Below are 25,303 nucleotides of genomic sequence, written 5' to 3' on the forward strand. Positions count from 1 at the left end.
TCTCATAAAGCATCCTTACCAGAACCACAAGTGTTCAGCTTCTAGGTTCTGCTAATCTCCTGGCTGTTGCGCATCTTCTCTTCCTAACCGGAACCAGTGTGTCTGGGTTGCAAGGAGAAAAATACTTTGCGCCCCTTGGCGGTCTACGGAGGAATTGTGCTCGATTACTGTACTTCCTGGTAATATGCTTTAAGTTCTGATTTTTTTTTTAATCTCCATAAACAGTTCCTAATCCAATAGACTACTGTGGACACTGAAGAACAACTACAGAAATAATAACAAATACAGAAATAAATATATTTAGGTAAAATTAAGTAGAACAAATCTGCTTTCTTGACAAGTACTGATACAGAGAAAATTGATACCAGCCAGTTTGGAGGAAGGAAAGAGAACAGTATAAAGAAGGTTCAGGGCCAGGCGGTGGTGGCGCACGCCTTTAACCCCCAGCACTCCAGAGGCAGAGCCAGGCAGATCTCTGTGAGTTCGAGGCCAGCCTGGTCTACAGAGGGAGATCCAAGACAGGCACCAAAACTACACAGAGAAACCCTGTCTCGAAAAAACCAAAAAATAAATTAAAGGAATAAAGAATGTTCAGGACCGGCGAAAGATGATACTAGGAGGGGGGAGCGACTATGAGCAAAGGGCAACATTGTGCATGTGTGAAAATATGAAACCCGTTATTTTATATGTTAAATTAAAACATTAATAAGAAGTAAGTTGGTATGTGTCTGTTGCATGGTGATTTGATTTGAGGCAAGAATGAGTGGCATTAGAATTATCTCGAGAGTATAGATTCCACGATCAGTGTGACCTTGGGCAAGTCTCTGGCCCTTTCCTGAGCTAGGTTTTATTTTGTTATTTTGTTTATCTGTGTGATGAGGATTTTAGTCTGGACTCCAGTTATCTACCATTGCTTACAATTGTAGGAGTTTTAGCTCTTGAGCATTCCCTGCTGTTGATTTCAGTATACACAAAGGTATAATTACTGTTCTTGCAAAATTCCTTATGATCCCTTGATGGCTTACTTCGATAATCTCAGCACCTGAGAAACTGAGGTGGGATTGCAGTAAGGTCAAAACCAGCATATGAACACCAGGACAGCCTGGACAATGGTGAGACTCTGCCACTGCCCCCCTCCCCCCAAAAAATATCAAACAAAAGAATTCCTTAGGATTTGGAGCTGTGAAGAAGGAAACAACATAATGAAGCCCTTCCAAGAGTTCACAGACTGGCTAAAATATATTTTGGGCCTCCGTCTTTCTCACAGAAGTGTTTTTTTTTTTTTCCAATTTAGCACTTCAGAGAAAATAGGAGGTGCCTGTCATATCATTGCTGTGATTGGCTCTTTTGTACTTTGCAGCAGTTCTTTCTCTATATGAGCTTTTCCACAGCCAACTTCTCCTAAAATGTCCTTTGCCCATGGTTCTTTTAAGCCTCTATGTCTTTTCTTGTCAAGGAAGCAGATTAGCACTACCTGGAACATTCTTTCTTCCCTGTTTCTGTCAAACCACTATTCGTCTTTGGTATTCAGGATGATTTGTCAAATCCTGTTTACCCGCGAGTCTTACAGGAGTCGTGAGGAAAAAAAAGGAAGGGTCTTGGAATTTGTTACCCTTGTGATCCTTGGCTATTCATTAGCTGGTGACTCTATTACATCCTCTCTGAATCCCCACACACATTTTGTACATTCTTCTATTGGAGGAAAAGACTAAAAAGAATCACCTCAAGTCAGGCTTTATGTAAAGTTCTTGATAACATTGAACTTTGTCTGAACTCTAAATTCTAGTAAAGCAAGTAGAGTAGAGAAATCCCCCCTCCTTTTTGTAAGGTTCCAAACTAGTTGGAAAGGACCACATTCCCTGTGCAAATCCTCTCAGACAATGCTCTTTCCCTTACTTCCTTTGACTCCCATACCACTCATGGATGGCTTTCATTTTTCCCTCCGTCTACAAACCATCTGTTGTGTTGTTGTTTTTTAAGAATTCTCGCCAGGCGGTGGTGGCCCACACCTTTAATCCCAGCACTTAGGAGGCAGAGGCAGGCGGATCTCTGTGAGTTCAAGGACAGCCTGGACTACAGAGTGAGTTCCAGGAAAAAGGCGCAAAGCTATACAAAGAAACCCTGCCTCAACCCCCACGCCCCCAAAAAAAGAATTCTCCCTGTGGCAATAGCTTGAATAAAAGTAATTTCTCTAATTGTCCTGTGAATTTTGTCGTTTTACTGAGGTTGGTCCTGTTTTCATTAATTTCCAAATGAGAAAGCTGAAGCTCAGTCTCACGGTCTCATATTGCACAGTTGAGAAAGGAGGTAAGTGAGGCTGAGAGGTGGCTTCATGATTAAGAGGGTGCATTGTTCTGGCAGAGGACTGTAGTACAGGTGGCTCTTCCTCCAGGGACCTAACACCAATGGCATCACCTAGTCCCTGCATTCATATGGATGTACCCACACACAAATACACGTAATCTAAAACGTTTTAAAGAATGGGGGAAATGTGTTTTCGTCATGTATGTGTAACTCTAAGGCTAGGCTCCATTTACAATTCTCAGATACAGAGATGTGCCCTTCCTGCTTACACAACTGCTTAAGACCATGAGAGCTATAAAAAGCAACAGCTCCCAGTGTTTAACACACTCTATGCCCGCCACTTATGTTTAATATTTATTTACTGGCTGGTTCCTGAGCAAAGGCATTACTGTAGTGTTTCTCTGGCTCTCTCTTTGATAAGTATAAAGAACCCAAGCCTCCATTTGAAATATTTTTAAGATTTATTTTATGTGTATGAGTGTTTTGTTTGTATGTATGTCTGTGTACCAAGTGCATGCTGGTGATCGCTGCTGCCCCTGCCTCTGCCACTCAGCCTCTGCCTCTACCAATGCATTTCTGCCTCTGTTGATTCCACTGCCTCCCCGCCTCTCACCTCTGCATTTCTCCCTCTGCCTCTCTCTGCATCTGCCTCCATATCTACCCCACCCCGTGTGCCGCTGTCTCTGTCTTTCCACCTCTGCCTCGGCCCCTCGGACTCTTTGACTCTGCATCTGTATTTCTGCCTCCCTCTCTGCCCCTCGGCCAGTGCTTCCCTGGCTCTACCCATCTGTTTCTCTGCCCCTCTGCCTCTCTACCTTTTCCGCTTCACCCCTCTGAACTCTGCCCCTCAGCCTCTTGGTTTCTGCCTCTGTCCCTCTATATCTGTGGTCCTTTGCTCCTCTATCTCTAGCTCTCTGCTTCTCCCGCTCTGCCTCTGCCTGTCTGCATACGCCTCTTCGTGGGTCCGACTCTGCCCCTCTACCTCTTCGCCTTCCCCACCCACTTCCTCCCCTTTGCTACGCTGCCTCTACCTCTCTGCGTCTATGCTCTTCTGTCATTCTGCCCCCTCTGTGTCCAATCCTGCTCCTCTGCTCTTTTTCCCTCTGCCTCAGCCATCAGCCCTCTGCCTCTCTGTCCCTCTGCCCCATGGCCTTTCTTCTGCTGCATTTCTGCCTTGGCCTCTCTGCCTATCTGCCTCTGTGACCTCTGTTTCTGTCCCTCTGCTTCTATGGGCATGGACCAGCAGGTCTTCTTTCAGCTACAGGTTTCTCAGGGGAAGGATCAGGAGATGAAGATGATAAGAACGTTTGGGATGAGGAGGTCTTGCATGAGCTATGTCTTATGCGAAGCAAGTTTATTAAGCCACACAGCTTCTTACATACTTGTTTTCAGAGGGGGAGAGGTAGTCAAGGTCAGAGGAAAGTTAAATCAGACAGCCACGACAAAGACAACACAGGATACCTCAGCCACAGCTCCTTAGGACTGATAACCACAGGCCTGGAGAGAAGAGTCAGATCCCCAGAAACTGCAACCTTGACTCCTTTGAGATTTTGGCCCTAGGCCCAGAAAGGACCCTGCCAAGTCTGCCCCTTTGTCCTTTGGTCAGGACATCTGAGTCTTGGATGGTCCTGGATCCCAACAGGTTACCACTCCCTTTTTAATTTTTTAAGGCCAGATGAGTTATTAATGTCTCAATGTTGAAGAGACCCTGATATTCCTTAAACAAACAAATGCCTCATAATATTGTCAAAAGAATCACTAACACATGTAATCTGAGCATAATACTGAATAAATGTTGAAGGATATTAAAAGTGTTAAATCCTTGTAGCTTGTATAATAAATCTTTGGCCAACTGCAAAGGGGAACAGAATACAAGATGAACATGGAAGCCCCGTGGCAGTGGCGCACGCCTTTAACCCCAGCACTCCGGAGACAGAGCCAGGCAGATCTCTGTGTGGTTGAGGCCAGCGTGGTCTACAGAGCAAGATCCAGGACCAGTACAAAACCCTGTCTCAAAAAAAAAAGTGAATATGGCCCAAGATCAGGGTCAGTAACTAATTGCTTGAAGGTTAATAAATCTGAACTAACATTCTCATGATGCCATATTCTATGCAAATGATTGCAAATGATTTTAACTCTATCCTATTTCCATTCATATTTATTATAGCTTAAAGAAGTAATACAGGCATATCTAAAGCCAGAATGATGATGTAAAGTGATGTTGTATTGCTTGTACAGTATCTTCTAGATGCAATACCACAACTTTTTTGGGGGGGTTATTTTTTAAATTACACTCATGATATTCATTAATTACACTCATGATATTAATCACATTTGTGGTATTCATAGATTACATTTGCAGTATGTATATATGATATATATATATATATATATATATATATATATATATTTTAAATGTCAAATGTCATTTATTGAAGGAGGGAGGAGGTCTTAAATACAGGCTTACAGCACAATGGGAGAACCCCGGAGGGCAGAAGTTTGCTACTGATGTTTTACAATCTTGCATCTCAGCTGTTAACGTCCATTATGCAGGATACACAGACAAGGAACTTCCCTTTAGCATTCAGGAGGGTGGAACCTGGCAGGGAATTAGCATAGGGAGAATATCAAGGTCAAGGTCCGCAAGCAAGGCAACAGTTACCCAAAACGGGGGCCAGGGCCCTGCAGGTCCCCCTTTTATTAAAAAATGAGTTTCTGACTTGGTTTGCGTGGGATGTCAGCAGGTCACCTTACCTGTCATGGAGACCCCTGCCCAGGCCATACAGGTGCTCTGTCTTGGGTTGGTGAGTGCCCCCTAGGTATTACCTGTCTCTGAATACTCATTATCATACAAACTCAATCGTGTGTGAGCTGCAGAGTTAACTGCTGCCAAAGATCTCAAAGTGGCACTGGGCTTGCAATCTGTGTGTTCAACACAGAAAAGACCCACAGATGTCCTATCTCACCCATAGCCAGTAGGCTAAAGGCAACTGAGCCATTCCCTTCCTTAACTGTACGTTGGAGTCCTTGTATCCCAAAAGCAACTGGAGCTTGAGTTTATAAATTTATAATTTTCAAAGCCAATCAAGATGGCAATACCACAACTTTTAAGGCATTTAACTTAGCTTCTAGTGCTTTATGTATACATTCTTCTACAGAGGTATTGTAAGCAAGATGGTTTGAAAAACAAGCAGTTTGCAGTTGTTGGGGAAAGGCCACTGTGAAACAGCTGTAGGTTGTATAGCAGTGATTAATGCCAAAATGCTAGATGAAATCTGACCTAAAAATCTGCACTTTCTAATAAAAGCTTGATGTTGTTCAAGGAGAACATGTTGTCCAAAATCACCAGACTATCTATATTTAAGGTGCACAGGAACCTTAACAAAGGAAGGCTGCTGAAGCAAGAGAAGGCTCTTAGGAGCAGAAGAGGGGTTCACACAATTAGAGGGGAGACAATTGATACCAATAATTTTGAAATGTCCCCCACTCTCCTGAATAGAGGGACTCCCAGTCAGTAACATATGTGAAGGGTTAACACGGGCAGTGAATCCAAACGTAAAATGCTGTCCATGCCATAGTTATTTGTTTTTACCCTAAGTCCCATAAACAACCAGATTGTCCAGAGCTGTGGCCAACAGCCAAAGAACTGGCTGAACTTTTCCCTTTGGAGACATTATAACAGGACGTGGCCAATGAGGGGGTCCTAAGAAGTCATCTTCATCCAGACCAGGTGGGCACCTCCAAGATAAGTCGACCAGCACCTGAGGTTGTCCATTCAGAGGCACAGAGTTCTTTAGAACTGTGTAGCATGCCACCCAAGGGGAAATTTGATTCTGAAACTAGGGCATGGGATTGTCCCTGCATACTGGGAAGCATCCATCCAATGGGGTAACCTGTAGGTGATTAGAGACTGGAAACTCAAGTGATGGATGAATTGATGATGTTTAAAAAACTGCACACCCAAACTCTCCTATGCCCCAAAGCCATAAGCTTTACAGGTCACCTGGGTCAGAGAGACACATTCATAGAGACCCACCAATGACAAATAGGAATGGTGGGTGATACCCCAGAGTAATTAAAGAGAGCAGTGCGAGGCACCATATGAGAAACATCAGGACTGTCAAAAAACACTGTATCATTAGTAAATACTCTAATTGGTGCATCCTCCCAAGTGACTGGGTGGGCCAGAGTGGGGTCAGGTACATTAGCCCAGCAGACCCCAGCACTGTCTGCTAGCGGGACAGAGAGTAATACCGGAATTGCTAAAAATAAGTGAGCAGGAATAACAGGCTCCCCTTTGTCCTTGACCACATGAATTCCTTCAGCACTAAAATGTTTAATCTGTCTCCAAGTCGGGAGCCGATCCCTCTGTGTAGACTGGAAGGGACACCCTGGGCTCTGCTCTGCCTTCAAACTCATCTTCATCTGTATCTTCAGCTTCTGGAGGTGGTGCTGCAGCCATCTCTTGTGTAACCTGGGGGTGTTTGACGAGACTCTTGGGAATCCAAGATGGATCATCAGCTTCCTGTAGGAAAACACAGCCACAACCTTTCCCCCACATTACCATGGGATCGGGCCCACCCCATTTCCCTGCAGCAAGATCTTTCCAGAGCCTGTTAACCCCTTAAATGTTCTGCAGCTACCAATACCTGTTGATACAGTTTCAAAAAATTTAAAGAAAATAAAGTATAATTAATAAGATTAGTAGGAGAGTATATATGTATGTATATATGTATATATACATACATATATCCCTTTTTATTTTTATTTTTTGGTTTTTTTTTTTTTTTTTTTGAGACAGCATTTCTCTGTGTAGGTTCGATGCCTGTTCTGGATCTCACTCTGAAGACGAAGGCTGGCCTCAAACTCATAGAGATCCACCTGGCTCTGCCTCCTGCGTACTGGAATTAAAGGTGTGCATCACCACCACCCGGCCCTTTTTATCTTTTAAGCAAAACTTTAATAGATCCATGTCCCTTGTGTTTGAAGATTGTAAGGGATACCTGTTTTATGTGCAATTCCCAAGGTGGTACAAAATTTAAGACAACAGAAGTATGTACAGGAGCATTATCTGTTTTCAAAATTTTTGGAAGGCCCGCTACAGAAAAAGTTAGCAGGCAATAGGTAATGCAATGCTTAACAGCTTCCATCCATCCAACCATCAACTCTAATGCACTAGGCAGTAAGTCTCAAGGATTAACACCATACCAAGGAACAGGCAGAGAAGTTACACAAGCAGAGCAGTCTGTAACAGTTTGTTGTGCTTGTTTTCTACATGGCTGAAACTGACATCAGAGCATGGCAGATGGTTAATGATGTAGTGCATGGGAGGCTGTAGCTTGCTTAAATCAAACAAACTCAGGAACCATCTGAGTAAGACAGTGAGAAGCTAGACCTACAATGTGATTTACCTCTCCCAAAGGACCTGGGAGACCAGAATGTGCTCAAATGTGTTGGAGAAAATAAGATGCCTCCTGATTTTTGAACAGTTGCTGCATCTGTAGAAACAAAGGAAACAGTTATTTATCCTCAGTCCATGTTATAAGAGCAGCAGGAGGTAGTTGGGCAACCCGTATAACATATAAACTGTCAACATAAATATTCAGAGGTTGAGAGGATAACCTCAAAGTTTGGAGTGAAGCAAACAGTCAGACTAATAAAGTTTCTGTGTCTCCATCAACAATAATGTGACTCACTGTCTGTAAGAAGTGAGAAATAAAGTTTTGATAGGGCTCCTCTGGACTCTGAAGAATTTTTGAAAGTTCCTCAGAGTGCCAGACAGTTTCTAACAAAATCATTGAGCATTGGCATTATTTGATCATAGGAAGTCCCTGAAACTGAGCAGATTCACTAGGCCCTCTCCCTGCCAGAGTAAACAATTAAAGCTGCTGAGAGTCGCTCCCAGACAAACCAAACTGCAAAGAATCTGAGCACAAGACCAGCTACTTGGTAGAAGCAGAAACCAGCCAAACTGCCTGGAAGAGGTTTGGAACAACTGAGGCACCCGGAAAGGACACTCCAACCCGTTGAGCTGCCTGCAGGCTGTGCAGTGTGCTCCGGGCTCCCAGCTTTGTGAGCTGTCACCCCTACTGGGGTGGGCTTTGGTGATGCAGCTGTCTTTGAGTCAATTCTTCTCCTGTAAATAACCCCTCACCCATACTCCTGTGAATAACCCCAATAAAACTCGTTGGTTCACCAAATTGGACTTCATGGTATCCATACTTTGGCTGTTGTGGGCTACCTATCTGGAATGAATAGACATGTGTGTTGTGTCTCTCCAGGAAGTCTTGCCAAACAACAGGAAGCTCAGGCCCACCTGGCTTGTGAAATGAAAGCTAGGAGGCTATAACGTGTCCAGGGGCTTTTGGCTCAGTTAAACTGGTAAGAGCCACTTCGGGTGATTTTATAACTACATCATTTTTTAAAAAAAAAGCCTCCTCTCAGGCATCATGAAGATAAAGTAGTTCAAGAACTGAAGCCACTCCCTCGTCCTCAGGGCCTTTTATTGCCATTGTTTGAGTTTTTTTTTTCAATCTTCTGTCCCCCCAGTCTGTTTTGAAACAGACTGTCTGTTCAGTTTTTACAGGGGTGTTGAGCTGCAACTGGATCAGACTCATGCTGTGAATCTGAACAATCTCATAGAAAAGTCCATAGTGCTAACTCACCAATAGGAAACTCACACGGCCCTCAGGGAAGACTGATTTTCAAACTTTCACCTACACGTCCCCGTGTCTTTAAATTTACAGAACCTTCTTCAGGGAACCAAGGGCAATATTTTTAAATGAAAATACAGAACTTTCCTAAGAGCTTTAGCAACACATTTCAGGAACAACAATGCAGAAGTACATGAAGCATTTGTAGGAAAAAACAAAGTGCTCTTAGAATCTTCCTGCCCTGTGTTTTCTTTCTCTTCTACCAACTCTTCCTTCGGGCTGGATGGCTTCTCTTAGTTTTCTATATATTACAACTTTACTTACTCTTTTTCCTTACTCTGGTCCCTGTTCAGGTGCCAAGTGACCTTGGTCAATGTTTTTTTTTCCCCAGAGACAGGGTCTGGAGGAAACTATCAGGGAATCAGAAGATGAAGAAGACAGTTAAGTTTGGGATCAGGAGGTCTTGCACGAGCTATGTCTTAATGCCAAGATTTATTAAGCCACACAGCTGCTTACATACTGTTTGTGGGGCGGATAGTCAAGGTCAGCAGAAAGTTAAATCAGACAAGGATACAAAGAGAACACAGGATACCTCAAACACAGATGCCTTAGGACTGATAACCACAGGCCAGAGGGTTAGAGGGAAGAGTCAGGTCACCAGAAACGGTAACCTTGACTCTTATGAGGCCCTGGCCCCAGTCCCACTGCGCTTTTCAAAGTCTGCCCCTGGACAAAGACAAAGAACAAATGTTCCCCTCCCTTTTCCGGTCATCTGGGCCCCTGAGAAAGTCTTGCAACTGGCCTGGCTCCCAACCCTTTACCTCTACATTTCTGCTTCTGCCCCTCTGCCTCTCTGCTTCCCCTCTGCCTCTCTGCTTCCCCTCTGCCTCTCTGCTTCCCCTCTGCCTCTCTACTTCCCCTCTGCCTCTGCTTCTCTTCTGCCTCTCTGCTTCTCCTCTGCCTCTCCGCTTCTCCTCTGCCTCTCAGGCTCTCTGCCTCTGCCACTTTGCCTCTACCGCTCGGCCCCTCTGTCTCTGCGCCTCTGACTCTCCCTCAGCCTCTATGGCTCCGCCCTTACGCCTTGCTGCCTCTCCAACTCTGCTTCAGCTCTCCTGCCTCCCTTTCTTAGCCACTCCGTCTTTGGGCCTCTGCTTCTGCCTCTCTCCCTCCCTGCCTCTGCCTCTAGGCCTCTGCCTCTGTGCTTCTCCCACTCTACCTTTGCTTCTCTGCCTCAGCCTGTGGCTCCCTGCCTCAGCCTCTCTTGTCTCGGCCTGCACCCCTCTGCCTCTCTGCCTCTCCCGCTCTGCTTGTCATCTGATCCTCTGCTTCAGCCTCTGTCTCTGCTTCCTGTGTCCCTGCCTGTCTCTCGTGCTCAATATTTCTGCTTCTGCCCTCCAAAGCTCTGCTTTTGCCCTTCTACCTCTCTACCTCCTCCTCCTCAGCCATCTGTCCTTGCCAGTTCTTGGGCCTCTGCTTTTCAGACTCTGCCCCTCAGCTTATATGTTCCACTGCCTTTGTCCCTGACTATTCCAAGAGCTTCTGGTCCTCTATGCCCTTGTGTCCCTCAGCCTCTAGGCCCCTCAGCCTCTAGGCCTCTGTGCCCCTCTGTCTCTCTGTCCCTCAGCCTCTGTGCCCCACTGACCCTCTGTCCCTCAGCCTCTATGTACCTCATCTTCTATGTGTCTCAGTCTCTGTGCCCCTACACACCATGGCCTCATGGCCTCTATGCCCATCTGTCCCTCAGCCTCTAAGACTCTTGACCTCTCAGCACCTCAGCTTCTATGCCCCTCTGACTCTGTCCCTCAGCCTCTGTGCCCATTGGCCTCTGTGCCCATTGGCCTGTCTGTCCCTCTGCCTCTGTGCACCTATGCATCTGTGCCACTCAGTCTCTGTGCCCATGGGCCTCTCTGTCGCTCATCCTCTATGCCTCTGTGGCCCTCCGCCCCTCCGCCTCACTGTCCTTCAACCTCTCTGCCCCCCAGCCTCTGTGCCCCTCAGCCTCTCTGTCCCTCAGCCTCTCTGCCTCCTTTTCTATGTGCTTCTACCTCTTCCTATGTTTAAAGGCATGAATCACCACACCAGACTTAAACCATTATTTTTTAAAAACAACTTAAAGTTTGTTTCATTATTGTCTTCGCCAGTTCTCTTCTGCAGTAAAATCAAGAATGTGGTTTAAGGAAATGGAGGTCTCTAAAGGTTAGGGACTCCTCCCATGTTTTGTGGCTGTTGTGCCCTTTCTGTCTTATTACACCAGTGCTCTCACTCTGGAAATTTCAGGCTGATTAGGGGCTGGGTGTGGGAGATTTCTTTTAAAAAGTTCTGCCGATAGAAATTCCTAAAAAGGGATGAGTTAACTCAGAGAAATATATAACATCTTTGAGAATGAAGCCCTTCAGGGCCTGATTTTTCTTTTCTTTTTCTTTTTTTTTTTATATTTTATTTCTTTAGATTTCTTCAAATTCTTGAAATTCTACAAAGTTTATGAACTATTACTACAAAGAACTTTAGCAACAGTAGAGTTTATGATCCTTGAGTAAATGTTTTCTAGCGTAACAGTCTTTGAGAGACAGAGGGAGCTGAAAACACCTTGCTCTGTATCAGCTGGCACACACTAAACTAAGGCCATGGAAATACGTGTTCTTAAAGCATTTCCACAGGAAATGTTCATATTTTATGATATTCTAAATCATTTAGCAATTACATATGCTACATGAACTAAACACAGGTATTCTTTATTGCACATTTCAAAGTTGGAAGGACACTCTAGCTTAAGAGGTGATTTTTATCTAGAAGGGAAACTAGTATGTTTTGTTTGGCTCAAAAATGCACACTGCCAAGGCAGCTTAGTACTAAAAACAAACTTTGTAAAACAATCTTTCAGGTTTTGAGGCCAATGAAATCCTTTGCTGTAATGAATAACGCACTGTCCACTTTCTCTCTAATTCATGACAGAGGTCAAAGTTAGGGGCTGAGTTTTGAAGCCTGTGAATGGTCCTGGGCACTGCTTGGAGAGGCAGGTGGGGCTTCCTCTCTTGGGCCAGAAGGCAGTGAGTCTCTTGCAGCAGGTGGTGGCATAGGGTAGTCCTGAGGACCATGAGTTGGAGGTGGTAATCTGGTACCAGGAATAAAGTACTCTCTTGGACCAAGTGAACCTGGAGGTCTAAATGGTATGTGTCCTGGTAATTCTTTTTCTTTTTAAGATTTATTTATTTATTATGTATACAGTGTTCTGCCTGCATGTACGCTTGCAGGCCAGAAGACAGCACCAGATCTTTAGATTATAGATGGTTGTGAACCACCATGTGGTTGCTACCAAATGAACTCAGGACCTCCGGAAGAGCAGCCAGTGCTCTTAAGCTCTGAGCCATCTCTCCAGCCCCCAGGGCCTGATTTTTCACCTCCATTGTCTGTTCCAATGGTGCCTCAGAGTCAGGTACTAGGATATGACAGCCAGATAACACATCTCAAATTAATTGCTTGTGTTGCAGGATCCTCTATGGAATCATCATAGCATCCCAATAAGGAGGACTCCCAGAGATCTTTTGGTTAGCCCACTTCTTGAGTAGATAGACTATTAGTTGAATCAGGGACCTGTACCTTCTCAGGATGAGCTCTTGAAGCTAACAATGCTCATTTTAATAGATTGTTGTTATTTTTTTCTTTTATGCTCTTCTTTTATGATCTTTCTCACCTCTGTGCTTGAATGGCAAACAGCACTATGAATTCATAATTCCAGTTCAACCCCTTAGTCTTCCTGAACAGGATTTCTGTTTCAGTCTTTACATATAGTTTCCTGAAGTTCAAGCTAGCTGAGAGAGAATGGGTCCAGTGGTATCTTTTAAAGGATTAAAGAGCTAAGGATGTGGCCTTCAAAAAAAATTTTGGATACATACTATAGAAAATACACTCCATAATTCATTTCATGTGTAGTTGAAACAAAAGGTGCCAAATTTATATTTACTAACAGCTATTCATCTTTTAAGCTGCCAGGGTTCTTAGCATGTGTGAGGATGTGGATTCAATCTTTAACATGAACATGAAAAAAAGCACAATTTAACTGTAATTTATTGTCATTTTTTTGAAAAATGTCATTCATTTCTGTAATCATACACTATATCACAGACAGCCACACTGGAAAAGGAAAATCTGCTAGTTCAGGCTGGGCACCCACTGAAACAGTCTACATTAACAAGACTCTGCTGTTCTGTTTCTGTCATTAATATGACTCAGTTTTTTGTTAACTCCCTTGCTTGAGCAAATGACAGCACCATTCTCTGTTCTAGGAATATCTCATCAACTCTTCAGTTAAAGCAACAACAGAGAGTCAAAATTTCCTTAAGATATTTTAAATTCTTAGCTTCCAAATCTTTATCCTGTTGTTTTCCCAATCCTGGACTGTTTTTATCATAATCCTGATCTAACTAAACCAAATCCCTGCTTTAAGACCCTCCTAAAACAAAATTTCACATTCTCAAATTCAGACCTGTCCAAGAGGTATAATCACTGTTACCTGCTAACCAATAACCTCGGCTTTAACAGCAGTCTATGTTGCTATTCCACTTAGGGAGCCCACTTTGATCACAGCACAGAATACAAGTACAGCATAGGATTTATTGGTAGAGAGTGTGACTTACAAGTAAGCAGAAAAACAATAGTGCATGCAGTCTCTCGAACTCTCCTTGTTCTGCAGCATAGGCTCATTGTAGATGTTCTAGATGAACTGTATCCAAAGTTCCAGCAAAGAGGAGCTTGTCTGCTTAGCAAGCCAATGTACCACTGTGGGCATTCTAATTTTTTTTTTAGAGCTTTAACTCCACCCTTGGACATGAAACTAGGTACTATGTAGTTTCTCTAAGTAACAAGAAATGTATCAATGCTATCCCAAAGTAAGAACAATGCTTGGGTTTGTGCATGCCCAAGATAAGGTCTGCATATAAAGGAGCCTAGGAAAAGCCTTGCCTACAATCAGCCAAAGACCTTGTCTTTGCACAGATAGCTCAGTCGGCCCTCTGCTAAACTACTGGAAAGGGGAAGACAGTGAGTTTCCAATGCCAGCTATAGTTGTCTCTTTTCAGTTTCTCCAAAAGCGATTCCCATGTAACTAGTGTGTTTCCACCTATACTTTAAAAGGGACTTGTTTTCACTTTGGGGATGACTACCATTAACTCTCATGTTGCTGTTGCTGTTTGTGGGCATGACTTTACAGGTGACAGCTTACCAAATTTTATGCTTTATTTATTTATTTATTTATTTATTTATTTATCTATTTATTATTTATTTATTTATTTATTTATTTATTTATTTATTTATTTATTTATTTTTCCGCTTATAAGAGTTTATTAGAGTTAAAGGGACAGAGTGCGCAGGCCTGTGGGAGAGACACGTGCGTGGAGAGAAGAGAAACTGGGAAGCATGGCGCTCCACTTTAAAACCGGCTGGGGGCGTGGCCAGGTCACGTCACTATTCCACTCGTGTGCGTAGATCACATGGTCACGTTGTGCGCTTACGTGGCCATGTAACGTCATGGACCCTGGTCACGCGAGACCCCTTGGCCCGGAACTTGCTAGGTGGAGATGTCCGGGTCCGCCGGGTATCCTGGCTATGAGAGACGCTTTGACCCGGAAATGGCTATCCTGACTGGAATTGGCTAGGCGGAAGTATCCGCCTGGTAAATGCGACCGTGGGGAGCGTGTTGCGAACCCTTCATTCCCGACTCTTTTATTTTTTAAAAAAAAGAAAAAATTGTGGTTGACTGGGTATGGGGGCGACGTTTCTCTCAAAGACTGCTTCCAGCTGAATAGTGGGCATTGGTTGGCTCTTGGGGGGGGGTGAGGGGGTATCTTGTGAAGTCCAGGGATGATGGTGGAGGTCCTGGAATGACGTTCTGCCGTCTCCTGGTTTTGCGGCTGTCCATCCGTGCTGTGGTTGGGGACCTCCCATGCTGCTGCTGCTGCTGGGGACCTTCTGTTTAACAAGATACTGTTGACATAGAGAGAGCTCAGAGAGAAAGAATCATTATTATTTCATTTTGGAGTTGGCATTTGTCTGAGGTAGATTTGGCCTGTCCAGATAGAGGCATGTGACATTTACCCGAGGTAGATCTGGTCTTAGTACTCTGCTTAATTTCTATCTGAGACAAGCCTCATTAGAGGTAGTTTATTTAAGGCACCTGTTTTCCTTATTAGGCGTTCCTTAGGAAACACAGGTGATCAGTTGCTGAGTATTGAACAATGATAAATTGTTGTATTACATTATTCCTTACCGCCTGGATATTTTTGATGGTCCTTTTGCCTCCGGCTCTGTGTGGCCCTGGTTGGAAAAGGAAGGGGTGATACCTTCTGGAATTGGCGACAAAGCAGTGGATCCTGATGTCCTCTGGAGCTTGAGAGTGAGAGGCCCTGTTTGTTTCACTGTATATGAAGAGAGATTTTTCTGGAACAGTTGGAGGCTTGGAAAAAAGACCTGGTGTTAGAACTGGTCTGAGGAGATATTTAACTTTTCCTGATGGTGGGCATATGGGTAAAATCGAGCTGTAGCCCTGGGGAGGTGGGAAGCTTCCAGCATGGTCATTATATGGCCTGAGTTAGACATGGATCCTCCTTTTGCTGTGAGAAGGCCACGCTCCCTCCAAATAGCAGCGTGGGACAGGAGGATATGAAAAGCATATTTGGAGTCTGTAGAGTTAGTGGCTAGGAGAAGTGGGAGAGCTCCTGGCGTGTCTGGGAGGAGGCAAATGTGTGGAGTGAAAAGAAATGGATGCTCCTACCTTAGCTAGGAGATCCCTCCCCATTAAAGGTACAGGGCAACTTGGCACCACTAAGAATGTGTGTGTGAGAGGGATGCCTCTGAAAATACAATTAAATGGCAGTGTCTGCTGAGGTAGATAAGGCTGTCCTCCAACCCCGACAATAAAGGAGGTGGCATCCCAAAACTCCCAGGACTGAGTCAATGGCTCTGGTGTCCAGAAGGAAAGAAACAGATCGCTTCCCTGCTGCGTTCTGGGTTCCCTGCCATGTCTGTAGCCAAGCCTAGGTCTGTTGGAGGTCTTAGCTTGATGTACCCATGAATCTTGGTGCCTGGGGGCAGTCAGCTGACTCTGTCCTTCTAGGCGGCACTTTTAACAAGGCTGTTGATGGCCTGGCAGGGCATTCGATAGCCCGTGGCCTTTTCCTCACTTAAAACAGGGACCCAACAGCTTTTGGAAGTCAGCGAGTGCCAGCACTTGGCAATTTTGTTTTCGGGCTTTTATCCTTTCCCTGGCACACCTTAAATGCCAGAGATGACTCTTTTGCCTGTGGGGTCAGGAGCCTTGCTCTCCAGATACTTAAGTTTTAGTCGGGAAGGTCTGGGGAACAAGAGACGGATTTTCATCCTTATCCTGAATTATTTACTGGTTTTAGGGCAGCCTTATGGAGGCCTGTCAGGAGACAGGTAATAAACTTATCTCTGGCTAGACAGCCACTCTGGGTGTTGTAGTCCCAGTGTGGCTCCCGGTCAGGAACCGCCTCGGCTCCCATACTCGCCTGAGCTCCTCAGGAAGTCATGAAAGGTGAGACTATAAGATTAAGTTATATATTGAAACTGTTTAATAAAGGAAGCAGAATTAGACGTATAAGAACCCAGCTTACTTTGTATCTGAGAGAATTCTGTTAGAGAGAGAGGATGGAACATGAATTTTAATTATTGGTTCCTTAGCAAGATCTAGAGTCAGAGATTCTGGAGTCAGAGAATCCTCTGGTTTATGTACAGCTAGAAGCATATGAGCAGGAGAGAAGGAAACGAGAAGAGACAGTTTAGCATTGAGAAAGAAGAAAGCAACTCTTTCCATTTGCCTGAACGCCGACAGTGATTGGATAGCTCCCGTGAAATATCAGGATCTAAGGAGCCGCTCAGCGGCCCTTTGTTATTTTTTAAAGCATACTTTGGCCACTTTTTGAACATAAACGAGTTAGCTTAGAAATCTTCATGTAAGGCATTAAACTGAGAGGTTTTAAAGCTTTAACCAGACAGCCTAACGGAGAGGAAGGACTAACAGGGTTGGAAGCCTTGTTTCCCATGTCTGCAGCGGAGGCAGAAAAATAATAAAAAAATAAAAATAAAAAAGAAACGTGATCCGAGGAGCCAAGACCTCAGGCGTCCCCAAGGTCAAGGGCGGATACCAGGCACGACCTGCTTCACCGCTCGTCAGCGGGAGGCAGTGGCCTCCTCCACGGTGAGGGAGTGGAATTTCTGAGAATCCAGACAGCGTTTGCCTCCCCGTTGGGAGGAACAAACCCGTCGACCCCACGTGGCTCTCCGGGGCACACCCTGACGGTGGCCCCAACACGAAAAATATCTCAGGCTGCAGATGTAGGAGATGGCTAGAAAAGTTAGGCCTGCAATAGGGGTGGACTGTAGCCAATGAAGACCGTGGTCGGGGGTTCCCCCATTCTCAAGAACACGTGTGAGGCACCGGACGATCAACGGTCGTTCCCACAGGTTCAGGAAACCGTTTATGCTGGCCGAAAGTGGGGGGACTCACCAATCCAAGAAAGCGGTGTTGGATGCAATTTGGATGCGATTCAGGCGAATGGAGAGCGGTCTGTCGCGTACAGAGCAGATTCCCCGGTTCGCGGGCTTCCAGGCGCAAAGCGCCTGGGAGCGCCCGCTCGGTTTCGGCACCAAAATATTAGTTATTTAGCTGCGTTGTATTCTTACCCTGCAAGGAAACATCACGAAACACGACAGAATCCGCGTATAAGAGTTTATTAGAGTTAAAGGGACAGAGTGCGCAGGCCTGTGGAAGAGACACGTGCTTGGAGAGAAGAGATATGCTTTATTTATTGACTTATTTTTGCAGTTCTAGAGATTGAACATCAGGGCACAACCATGCTAGACAAGTGTTTTACTGCTGAGCTATGTATTGGATATCTTAGATGTATGTAATTTATTGTATTAAAATTATAATCCTCGCTCATAAAACCCTCCTCTTTCTTGCCAATTGGACTCCTGGAGTTCCACCTGGGGCCTGGCTGTGGATCTTTGCATCTGGTTCCCTCAGTCATTGGATGGGGTTTCTAGCACGACAGTTAGGGTGTTTGGACATCCCATCACCAGAGTAGGTCAGTTTAGGCTGTTTCTTGACCATTGCCAGCAGTCTATTGTGGGGGTATCTTTGTGGATTTCTGTGGGCCTCTCTAGCACTTTGCTTCTTCCTATTCTCATGTGGTCTTCATTTACCATGGTCTCCTATTCCTTGTTCTCCCTCTCTGTTCTTGATCCAGCTGGGATCTCCCACTCTCTTTCCCTCCACCCTCGCCCTTCATTGCTCCCACTCATGTCCAGGTTGTTCATGTAGATCTCAGCCATTTCTCCATCATTGGGTGATCCCCGTGTCTTTCTTGGGGTCCTGTTTTCCAGGTAGCCTCACTGGTGATGTGAGTAGTAGTACAGTCATCCTTGTTCTACATCTAGTATCCTCCTATGAGTGAGTACATACCATATTTGTCTTTCTGAGTCTGGGTTACCTCACTCAGAATGATTTTTTCCAGATCCATCCATTTGCCTGTAAACCTCATGATATTGTTTTTCTCTGCTGAGTAGTATTCCATTGTGTATATGTACCACATTTTATTTATCCATTCTTCAGTTGAAGGGCATCTAGGTTGTTTCCAGGTTCTGGCTATTACAAACAATGCTGATATGAACATAACTGAGCAAGTGCCCTTGTGGTATGATTGAGCATTCCTTGGGTATATGCCAGGAGTGGTATAGCTGGATCTTGGGGGAGATTGATTCCCAATTTTCTAAGAAAGCGCCATATTGATTTCCAAAGTGGTTGTACAAGCTTGCATTCCCACCAGCAGTGGAGAGTTCCCCTAGCTCCACATCCTCTCCAGCATAAGGTGTCTTCAGTGTTTTTGATCTTAGCCATTCTGACAGGCGTAAGGTGGTATCTCAGAGTTGTTTTGGTTTGCATTTCCTTGATAATTAGGGATGTTGAGCAATTCCTTAAATGTCTTTCAGCCATTTGAGTTTCCTCTGTTGAGAATTCTCTGTTTAGTTCTATAGCCCATTTCTTAATTGGACTGTTGGGCATTTGGAGGGTTTATATGAGCGAGAATTGTTGAGACCAAGGTTGGATAAAGCACAGGGACAAATAGCCAAATAAATGGAAACACATGAACTATGAACCAATAGCTGAGGAGCCCCCAACTGGCTCAGGCCCTCTGAATAAGTGAGACAGTTGATTAGCTTGATCTGTTTGGGAGGCGTCCAGGCAGTGGGACTGGATCCTGTACTCAGTGCATGAGTTGGCTGTTTGAAACCTGGGGCTTATGCAGGGAAGCTTGGCTCAGCCTGGGAGGAGGGGACTGGGCCTGCCTGGACTGAATCTACCAGGTTGAACTCAATCTTCAGGGGAGTTTTTGCTCTGGAGGAGATGGGAATGGGGGGTGGGCTGGGGGGGAGGGGGGAGCGGGAGGGGGAGAACAAGGAATCCGTGTTTGATATGTAAAATTAAATTAAATTATAAAATACAAAAAAATTATAATCCAAAAGTTATGAAAAATAAATTAGGTATTGGGGAAAGTAAAGGATGCTGCAAGTGTGGTCACATGTTGATAATTCTTAAGATACATTTGTTTTGGCCGGGCGGTGGTGGCCAAAAAAAAAAAAAAAAAAGGATACATTTGTTTTATCTTTGATATTTCCTTATAAAACTGTGATACCAAGTATTGAAGCCAGGCATTGTATATAGGGACCATATGCTCTGTTCCCATACTACATTGTTAGCCCCGAAATTTTCATTAGTAGTTTTTATATCAATTTTACCACATAATTATTCAACCAAAAATAGTCAACCAGGATGTAATCTTGGCATTTGGAGAGTTAGAAACAGGAGGATCAGAAATTAAAGGCCATATAGCTATATAGCCAGTTTGAGGCCAGCCTTGGCTACATGAAGCACTCTCTCAAAAGAAACACAAAATAAATTTTTAAAAAGCAAAAGAAGGAATGACAGGAAAGAAAAGTCATTACGTAAGCAAATTTATGTGTTTTTTAGTATAAATAATCAAGCTTTATGATTTAATAGAACTTTACTGATTTCTCAAGAGTTTGGAACCTATTATTTTACAGTTTCATATCAAGTGTATAAAGTAGGTTTTATTGTTCCATTTTCTTTTTTTTTTTTTTTTGGTTTTTCGAGACAGGGTTTCTCTGTGTAGCTTTGCGCCTTTCCTGGGACTCACTTGGTAGCCCAGGCTGGCCTCGAACTCACAGAGATCCGCCTGGCTCTGCCTCCCGAGTGCTGGGATTAAAGGCGTGCGCCACCACCGCCCGGCATATTGTTCCATTTTCAAGATGAGGAAACAAATTTAATAAAATTAGGTAATTTTCTCAATGTCATACTGTATGTGATAAATCCTCATTTTCACATTTCCAATGCAAGCTGTCTTTTAAATCTGCATACTGGAAGTAGTAGGGTATGGTTTTTTTGTATCTTACAAGTCTATGGACTTTTAAACATTTTCCTACTGGGAACTCCTGGAAAATCAGAGGTATTAACTACTAGAATTCCAGAATTCTTTAACATGATTCTCTGTGGTAACAAATAAATGTGTATGGAGTTGAAGAGAAGTCAGAAGGGCGTGGTGGTCTTTAATACTTTAATACTCAGGAGGTTAAGGGAGGAGCAGCATACACAGTGAGTTCAAGGCCAGCCTGGGCTATGAAATGGAACATTTTTTCAAAAGACAAGAGACGGGGGAAGAGCAGATAGGAAGCAGGAAGGAGAAAGGGGAGATGGAAAGAAAAAAGAAGAAAGACAAAAATAGAAGGAAAATTATTTTAAAAATTAAAGGAACAAAAAGATATAAAGCACTGTATGAGTTGATTAAATAAAAGTTCTTCGGTGATTTAAAAGGCCTTCCAGTGATACCAGACAAGAACATGAACTTAGAATTTGGAAAAACAGGAGTACAATCTCACCCCCCACTTGGAAATGCTCAAGACTGAAACTACCTCTTCCGAATTTCAGTTCCTTATTACCCTATGGACATCTGGAGCAGCTTGAATTCATTTTTTTTCTCTGCCAACTAAATAATTAAAAGACAAGAAAATCTCTAAAGCACAACCCGTAGCAGCAGGAAAAATCCCAGCCAACAGTAAGCTGTTTTGATGGAAATTTATTTTATTAAAGGAAAAGGAGTGCACATGCACAGCCAGAGATACAGAGACAAAGACCCCCTGCAAAATGGAAGGGGCACCCAGGCAGCCAAAGTCGGCTTTTAAGGGGATTTGTAGGTCTGGATTTGGGGACTTCTCCTAATTTTAGGGTTGGTCAGTTTGAACAGATAGGGAAGCTGATTGGCCCAAAAATTTAGGTAAATGTGTCCTGGTCTGACCTTAAACTTCTCACTGGGCGGGAGGCAGCTGGCATGAGAAAAGCCTGCCAAGACTTTGTCTCGGGTCAAGAGGGCCAGAAAGAACCCAGGAAGAAGTTTGCCATCATTTTATAAATCCTTTCCCTATCTGTCTGCCTATCAGGACCCTTGCCTATACAAAATGGTGACTCTTAAAATGATTTCTTAGGAAACGAGAAAATGTGGAGTGATGGTTGTAGCTTAGTGGGTATCACACTTTCCTAGGATGTAAGAATCCCTGGGGTTAATCCTCAGCATGACATAAAACCAGGTATGTCGGTACACTCTTGGAATCCCCAAATCCAAGAGGATCAGAAGGCCAATGTTATCCTCTGCCATACAGATAGACTTCATGATCTGGAATACATGAAACCCTGTCTCAAAAAAAATTTGCAGTGGGTAGCTGTTCCAGCTTTGACTTGGAAGTACTATCCGCACTGAGGCTTCGGTAACTGTCAGGCCTACAAGGCAGAGCAGAGACAGGAGCCCTGAAGACCTGAGATCTGGATGCATGGGCTTTCTTGGTTCCTGGACCCTGGACACTGGAGGTAGATGGAGCAGAGTTCTCCAGAGAACACCACTGGACTGCGCTTCACCTGTCCCAGACCCTGTTACCTATCCCTTCACTTGTAACTTACCCCACAAAATAAACCTCCCTTTTAACTACGTGGAGTTGCCTTAATATTTCTACCAATAAAAAGTAAATAAAAAGAAAGAAAAATTTTAAACAAAATTTAGGAGGGATTCACTTACTTAATGTTCCATATATAAAATCAGGTGCTAAGATGCAATGCCAAGCTACATGCAGAAGCAAATACTTTCCTAATTTCTCCACGTATGTGCCTCTTCAAGAAGCAGATTCTAAGCCCCTCCTATTTACCAGATTTTTTACTGGGTACTAGGAAAACAAATGGACCAGATGGGATCCCACAATTAATAGGTGAAAAACTATTTCACTCAGGTCTCTCCCTCTTCCTAGGAATGTATTCCTGGACATTGCTTCTTATATACCTAGAATTTAGGGAAGAATATCTGCCATAATTGAATTCAGAATGAACATAAAAGAAGACACCAGTTCCTGTTGTATTTTAAAAACAGCTGGCAGCAGCCTTGGTGGGTTGGAGCCAAGGGGCCCCCACGGCGGTGCAGACAGCACTCACATAGAGGATTTTATTGGGGGAAGGAAGGGAGAGAGAAAGGGGGTGCAGAGCGGCCTCGTGGGAAGAGAGAGAGAGAGAGAGAGAGAGAGAGAGAGAGAGAGAGAGAGAGAGAGAGAGAGAGAGAGAGAGAGAGAGAGAAACATAGAGGGAGAGAGGGGGAGGGGAGGAGGAGAGGGAGAGACAGAGGGAGAGAGATAGAGAAATGAGCGGGGCCCACCTCTTAAAGGGGGCTTAGCACATTCACAAACTGGCTATGGGCTATGTAGGGTGTCAGGACCCTGAGCTGGCCAAGGTACTGCCTGCTTACTGGCAAGGTTCCTAAGGGGCCGACCAGGTAATGCTTAAATGCTAACAGTTCCATTTCAGAATATCAATGTTGCTGATCTAATCCACCCCTGCAGCTATAACAAAATATCACATGGATCAGGTATTTTAAAGACAAAGGACATTTCTTTTTCACAGTTCCGAAGGGTTAGGTGGAGGTGGTATCAAGAGGTTGGTGTCCTGAAAGACATTTAAAGAAATGCTCAACATCCTTAATCATCAGAGAAATGCAAATCAAAACGACTCTGAGATACCACCTTACACCTGTTAGAATGGCTAAGATCAAAAACACCAATGACAACCAATGTTGGAGAGGATGTGGAGCAAAGGGAACACTCCTCCACTGTTGGTGGGAATGTAAACTTGTACAACCACTGTGGAAATCAGTATGGCGGTTTCTCAGAAAATTAGGAATCGAACTACCTCAAGACCCAGCCATCCCACTCTTGGGCATATACCCAAGGAATGCTGATTCATACCATAAAGATACATGCTCAGCCATGTTCATAGCAGCACTATTTGTAATAGCCAGAACCTGGAAACAACCTAGATGCCCATCAAAGGAAGAATGGATGAAAAAAATGTGGTACATATACACAACGGAGTACTACTCAGCAGAGAAAAACAATGAAAGCATGAAATTTGCAGGCAAATGGATGGAACTAGAAAAAATCATCCTGAGTGAGGTAACCCAAACCCAGAAAGACAGTCATGGTATGTACTCACTCATAGGTGGATTCTAGATATAAAATAAAGAACAATCAGACCACAACCCATAGAACCATAGAGGCTATATATATATACTGGTTAGTTGATGTTGTTGATGTTTTATTGCATGGTTGTGTCAACTTGACCCAAGCCAGAGTCGCCTGGGAAAATGAACCTCAATTGAGAAAAATGCCTCCATCAGATTGTAAGCAATTTCATAGGCCATTTCATTTTATTAATGATTGATGTGAGAAGGCTCAGCCTACCGGGGAGTGCCATCTGTAGTCCTAGGTGGTGTAAGAACACAAGCTGAGCAAGCCATGGAGAACAAGCCCATAAGTATCACTCCTCCATGGCCTCTGCTTCAGTTCCTCCCTCCAGGATCTTGCCATGAGGTCCTGCCCTCACTTCCTTAATGATGATCATGTAGCATAAGCCACATAAATCCTTTCCTCCCCAAGTTGCTTTTGTTTATGGTGTTTATCACAACAATTGAAAGCAAGCATAGAGGATATTTAGATTAGTGAAACTATTCCACATGATTTTACTGTAATGGTCAATATGCATTAGGCAAAGCCTAATGTACAACACAAAAAAATTGAACCTTAATGTACACTGTGAGATTTATGATTGTTAATACATCAATGTAGTTTCATGTATTATAATGTAACTCAAGATGCTAAGAATATGGAAAAACATATACTGGTTTATATGTGAGAGGAATATGAGAGAGCTCTGGATTTTCTGCTCTATTTTTCTACAAACTTAAAACTGCCCCACAAACTAAAACCTATTAAGAAAAATCTGTGGTGGTGCAAATCTTTTGTAAACCTAACACTACTGTACTGAGGAAGGAGTCACAAATCCATGTCCAGTCCAGGTGACAAATTGAGATCATGGAAGGAGAGAGAGAGAGAGAGAGAGAGAGAGAGAGAGAGAGAGAGAGAGAGAGAGAGCAGAGATAAAAAAAAACAAATAATGAAGCTTAAGTGGGTAAAATACCCTTTCATTAAGTTATTTCTTTGACAATTCATACATGCATCTAATGTATCTGGTTACTCTCAACCTACATCCCTCTTATGTCTCTCATATTTCTACCAAACAACCCACACCCTTACTAGTCCTTTCTTCAACTTCATGGGTTTAAGGTTAGTTTTGTGACCCATTTATTTTCACCAGGGCCATCTGTGTGACTGTTGGATTCAAACTATCCATTGAAGCCAGTAGGGACACATTCGAAGCCAATGACTCCCCCTTCCCATGAATCTATCAGTAGCAAATAGTCCAGTAGTGAGGAATAGGGCCCTCTAAGCCCACCCTCCATCAATGCCTGATTTTTGATGATCCTATTCTTGTGCAGACATAATTCAAGCAGCTGCTGTGAGTTTGTGTCTTTCACAGAAGATGACATTTCATTATCTTTCTCCCTATTTTCTAGCTCTTACATTCTTTTTGTATCCCCTCGAACAATGTTCCCTGAGCCTTAGAGGAGATGGTATAAATGTCTTGTTAGGGCTGAGCATTCATTCATTTCTTATTGTTAGCACCTTATGCAGCCATGAGTCTCTGCATTCACCATCACTCACTGGAAAGTAAGGCCTTTTGGATTAAGGCTAATAGTAGCATGTCTATGGGTATAATCATAAACATTTTAGGAGGTTGTTTGGTACTTTGTCAATTCAGAAAAAAAAACAGCATTCCCTTGCCCTGGGGCTTATGTCTTCCTCAAGTAGAAAAACTTAAAAATTAA

At 43.8% G+C, this 25,303-nt stretch overlaps 1 pseudogene; it reads left to right on the forward strand.

Annotated features, from left to right (window-relative positions):
• The window catches only part of LOC114706480, a 31,138-nt pseudogene that overhangs the window by 159 nt on the left and 5,676 nt on the right, over window positions 1-25,303 (forward strand).

The sequence above is a fragment of the Peromyscus leucopus genome, chromosome X (assembly GCF_004664715.2).
Source record: "Peromyscus leucopus breed LL Stock chromosome X, UCI_PerLeu_2.1, whole genome shotgun sequence".
NCBI classification, from domain to species: Eukaryota; Metazoa; Chordata; class Mammalia; order Rodentia; family Cricetidae; genus Peromyscus; species Peromyscus leucopus.